The sequence below is a fragment of the Salvelinus fontinalis genome, chromosome 36 (assembly GCF_029448725.1).
Source record: "Salvelinus fontinalis isolate EN_2023a chromosome 36, ASM2944872v1, whole genome shotgun sequence".
Taxonomy (NCBI): domain Eukaryota; kingdom Metazoa; phylum Chordata; class Actinopteri; order Salmoniformes; family Salmonidae; genus Salvelinus; species Salvelinus fontinalis.
Window position 1 is genome coordinate 27,491,542 of NC_074700.1, and position 6,000 is coordinate 27,497,541.

Here is a 6,000-nt window from a genome sequence, read left to right on the forward strand (position 1 = left end):
TATTAACACAGACTGGACCAGCTGAGAGAGGATAGTCATATTAACACAGATTGGACCAGCTGAGAGAGGATAGTCATATTAACACAGACTGGACCAGCTGAGAGAGGATAGTCACATTAACACAGACTGGACCAGCTGAGAGAGGATAGTCATATTAACACAGACTGAACCTGTTGAAAATACCTGCTTTAATCAGTCAGTTGCTTACCAAGACGACATTGAATGTTCCTGAGTGGCCTAGTTACAGTTTTAACTGAAATCGTCTTGAAAATCTATGACAAGACTTGACAATGGCTGTCTAGCAATGATCAACAACACACGTGACAGATATTGAAAAGACCAATGTAAAAATATTGTACCATCCAGGTTTGCAAAGCTCTTAGAGACTTACCCAGAAATACTTAACGCTCTTGGAGACAGAAAGACTCACAGCTCTTAGAGACTTACCCAGAAAGACTCACAGCTCTTAGAGACTGACCCAGAAATACTTACAGCTCTTAGAGACTGACCCAGAAAGACTCACAGCTCTTAGAGACTTACCCAGAAAGACTCACAGCTCTTAGAGACTTACCCAGAAAGACTCACAGCTCTTAGAGACTTACCCAGAAAGACTCACAGCTCTTAGAGACTTACCCAGTGTCACGGCCGTTGAAGGAAGTGGACCAAAGCGCAGCGTGATGAGCGTACATATTCCTTTTTTATTGGAAATGCCGAAAAGAAAAAAAAACAATACAAAACAAACCGTGAAGCTAAAGGTTATGTGCCACAAACAAAGTCAACTTCCCACAACGACAGGTTGGAAAAAGGGCTACCTAAGTATGGTTCTTAAGGGGTATAGTGATGTCATTGTGGGGTATTGTGATGTCATTGTAGGGTATTGTGATGTCATTGTGGGGTATTGTGATGTCATTGTGGGGTATAGTGATGTCATTCTGGGGTATTGTGATGTCATTGTGGGGTCTTGTGATGTCATTGTGGGGTATAGTGATGTCATTATGGGGTATTGTGATGTCAATGTGGGGTATTGTGATGCCATTGTGGGGTCTTGTGATGTCATTGTGGGGTATTGTGATGTCATTGTGGGGTATTGTGATGTCATTGTGGGGTATTGTGATGTCATTGTGGGGTATAGTGATGTCATTCTGGGGTATTGTGATGTCATTGTGGGGTCTTGTGATGTCATTATGGGGTATTGTGATGTCATTGTGGGTTATAGTGATGTCATTATGGGGTATTGTGATGTCAATGTGGGGTATTGTGATGTCATTGTGGGGTCTTGTGATGTCATTGTGGGGTATTGTGATGTCATTGTGGGGTATTGTGTGTAGGTGGGTGAGAAATAACATCTATTTAATACATTGTGAATTCAGGCTGGAACACAACAAAATGTGGAATAAGTCAAGGGGTATGAATACTTTCTAAAGGCACTGTATTTAATTGCAAATAAAACATTGTTTTAATTGAGAAGTAGGCATTGGTCTTTAGCCGAAAAAGAAAGGGAATTTACATGAGCACCACAATGCCTTCTACACCCATGCTCTTCCAAGGTTTTCCAGCATACAGCTTTGACCTACTACGGTAGCTATGTTGCTCTATTGTACTTCAAACAATGTGGAGGCAGGATGCTTAGGATTCAAACCTTCTCTGTTTGTGCTAATACCCACCAGACATTTCTAAACCCAGAGGGGCAATATTACAGGACTTCGGGGAATGCTTGCGAAACAGACCATGTAGACCAGGCCGGGGTTTGGGGTTAGAGAAGTCAAAAAGAGAAGTGAAACATTCTTCCTTATTTATATATTTTCTAGATGGGAGGAGATGTTCAATGTACCAATTCCATGGCATATGGTTTATCAACTGGTACAAAAAACTACACTTGATTCAGCACTTAGAGTTTTTCAATTTAAATTCTTATATAAAATTCTAGCCACCAACAGAATGCTATATTATATTATATATATATATTGTTGAAGAGGGGTGGTGGAGGGGTAAAAAAATATAATCAGAATTATATTACAAGGACTGACAACACTGCAGTAGCTCTGACCGAGTCATGTTGTAGTGTTGATAACTAGCTCTGACTGAGTCATGTCCTTAAAGTGTTGATAACTAGCTCTGACGGAGTAATGTCCTTAAAGTGTTGATAACTAGCTCTGATTGAACCATGTTTAAAGGGTTGATAACTGTACTCCCTGGTATTGATAAATAGTTAATAGTCCTGATATTCATAAATAGTAAATGGCCCTGGTATTGATAATTAGTAAATAGCCCTGGTATTGATAAGGAGTAAATAACCTAGGTATTGATAAATGTTAAATAGCCCTGGTATTGATAATTAGTCATTTGCCCTGGTATTGATAAGGAGTAAATAGCCCAGGTATTGATAAATAGTAAATAGCCCTGGTATTGATAAATGGTAAATGCCCTGGTATTGATAATTAGTAAATAGCCCTGGTATTGATAAGGGAGAACTGGAGCCCCATTGGAAGAGATTTGGATCGGATTCTAAGTAGCACAGTGTTGACTAGTAAATCATCTGATATGATTTACATTTCTAAGTGGTTCTGTATTGGATAAGTAAATACATGGCCACACTGATGAACTACTTCTGTGTTGAACAGGTGATCATGTTGAAGAAGAGTGAGGCTGAGATCACCTGATCACCATAACAACCATCAGAATGGAACTCATGGAATTCTAATATAGAACTGTGAGTCACAATGCTGTATGTTGTTACATTGTAGCTCCACCTGCTGGAACAATAGTGGCATTTGATCAAATGTGATCTATTAACTGATACATGTATTATTCTGATTGGAATGTGTTTTAATATAATGTGTGTTGTATTATTCATTCAGCAGCTGTCCTTTAACATCAGTCATTTACTGGTCATATACTGTATAGCATTATGGTTGATACATTGTAAATGCCTTAACTTTTCATGTCTATACAGATCAACTGATAGGTGTTGAGGTTCAGGCATTATTGTTACAGGTTCAGTATAATGTTATACCGTTACGTTACAGAGATAGAAAACATACAGGAGAGGAGAATTCAAATATTATAATTATTTTCTTTATTTTCCCATTTTGGTCTCATTATGTTATTTTGTTTAACCTTTTCTCAATAGGGGGTGCTGTTAACACTTTGAAGATTTTTCGTTCCCAGATTAAACTGCCTCGTTATCAATTCTTGCTCGTACAATATGCATATTATTATTACTATTGGATAGAAAACACTCTCTAGTTTCTAAAACCGTTTGAATTATTTCTCTGAGTGAAACAGAACTCATTCTACAGCACACTTCCTGTCAAGAAGTGAGATTTCTGAAATTGAGGTCTCTGTTCCAGGGTCGGTTTATAAATTCCCTTATAAGCTATGGGGCTACATGCACTGCATACGCCTTCCCCTAGATGTCAGTAAGCGGTGAGACTTTGAATGGAGCGGATAGCACCATCTGGGGGAGTATAAAACCTCTTGGAACGGAAGTACCGACCTTTTCGACGAGGCGCCTGACGCATGAGGGAGTTCTATATCTCCGGCTCTGATTTAATTTGTTTTTTGTCTGAAAAACTTCATAAGGTAGTTAATTTAAACCGACTTATAGCAGTTTATTGCGATTTTCTGGAGTTTCTTTGTCAGGCGTTATCACGAGTTGGGCACCTCTCCGGTACATCGGCGTTAGCAGCTAATTTCTACAGGAGTAGAGGACATCTTTCAACCAAAAGACGATTGTTCTGGACAAAGGACCACTTGCCCAAGATTCTGATGGAAGATCATCCAAAAGTAAGAGCTATTTATGATGTTAATTCGTATATCTGTGGAAAGATGTAAAATTATTAGTCTGCCATTGATTTAGGCATGGTCTCGCTGTAACGCACGCTGAATGTCGAGTAACGTTAATTTTAAAAATCTAACACAGCGGTTGCATTAAGAACTAATGTGTCTTTCATTTGCTGTCCAACCTGTATTTTTTAGTCAAGTTTACGATTAGTTATCGATTAGATTAGGTGCCTCTCCAAGATGGCGCCGGCCAGATTGCCTGAAATGTTGCTACTAATCACATTGTATAACCACGATTTGTGCTGCTAAATATGCACATTTTCGAACAAAACCTATATGCATTGTGTTATATGATGTTACAGGACTGTCATCTGATGAAGTATATCAAGGTTAGTCAAAAATTATATATCTTTTGCTGGATTGTTACGATCGCTAACCTTTGCTACTGGTAAACGGCTTGTGTTTCCGGCTATTGTGGTAAACTAATATAATGCTAAATTGTGTTTTCGCTGTAAAACACTTAAAAAATCTGAAATATTGGCTGGATTCACAAGATGTTGGTCTTTCATTTGCTGTACGCTGTGTATTTTTCAGAAATGTTTTATGATGAGTATTTCGGTATTTGACGTTGGTCTCTGTAATTATTCTGGCTGCTTCGGCACTATTTCAGATTGCAGCTGCTTCGTAGAACTGTGATTTATACCTGAAATATGCACATTTTTCTAAAAAAACATATGCTATACAATAAATATGTTATCAGACTGTAACGGCGTTCTAAATCTGCCTCCTCCTCGGACGAGGAGGAGCATGGGTCGGACCAACACGCAGCGAGGTATGTAGACATAAATGAATTTATTTGAAATACAAAGACGAACACGAAAACACTTGGAAAATTACAAAATAAGAAAACGACGTAGACGAAACCTGAACATGGAACTTACATAACTACACGCAGAACTCACGGACAGGAACAGACTACATCAAACGAATGAACAGCCAAAACAGTCCCGTGTGGTGCACATACACAGACACGAAAGACACAGGAGACAACCACCCACAAACAAACAGTGTGAACAGCCAACCTATATATGGTTCTCAATCAGAGGAAAACGTCAAACACCTGTCTCTGATTGAGAACCATATAAGGCTGATTACAAGACCTAAACATAGAAACACAAAACATAGAAATGCCCACCCACACTCACGCCCTGACCGACTAACACATACAAAACAACAGAAAATAGGTCAGGAACGTGACACAGACTGTCATCTGATGAAGTTGTTTCTTGGTTAGTGGCTATATATATCTTTATTTGGTCGAAATTGTGATAGCTACCTATGCAGGAAAAAAATGGTGGGAAAAAAAAGTTGTCTTTTGCTATCGTGGTTAGCTAATAGATTTACATATTGTGTCTTCCCTGTAAAACATTTTAAAAATCAGAAATGATGGCTGGATTCACAAGATGTGTATCTTTCATCTGGTGTCTTGGACTTGTGATTTAATGATATTTAGATGCTAGTATTTACTTGTGACGCTATGCTAGGCTATGCTAGTCAGCTTTTTTACTGTGGGGGGTGCTCCCGGATCCGGGACTGGGACCAATTAGAAGTTAAACATACCTAATTTAGGCCTTTTGTTTTATTGTGGTTGTTGTGCAAAACCATTATTTTTCTATGAATCATCCTGGTAAGATATTGCTTTTGTCTTTGTAGCATATAGAATTAAATAACTGATAACCTCAATCATGTTGCCTGTTTTTTAATCTGTTCTGAATGACATCACAACCACTCAGTTTTTAATTTCCTTCACTTCCCTTTATGTATCTTCTAAATACTCCATTCCAGGTTTCCCCTACAGCCCCCAGGGCCTTGAGTATCTTCTAAATACTCCATTCCAGGTTTCCCCTACAGCCCCCAGGACCTTGAGTATCTTCTAAATACTCCATTCCAGGGTTCCCCCTACAGCCCCCAGGGCCTTGAGTATCTTCTAAATAATCCATTCCAGGTTTCCCCTACAGCCCCCAGGGCCTTGAGTATCTTCTAAATGCTCCATTCCAGGTTTCCCCTACAGCCCCCAGGGCCTTGAATATCTTCTAAATGCTCCATTCCAGGTTTCCCCTACAGCCCCCAGGGCCTTGAGTATCTTCTAAATACTCCATTCCAGGTTTCCCCTACAGCCCCCAGGACCTTGAGTATCTTCTAAATACTCCATTCCAG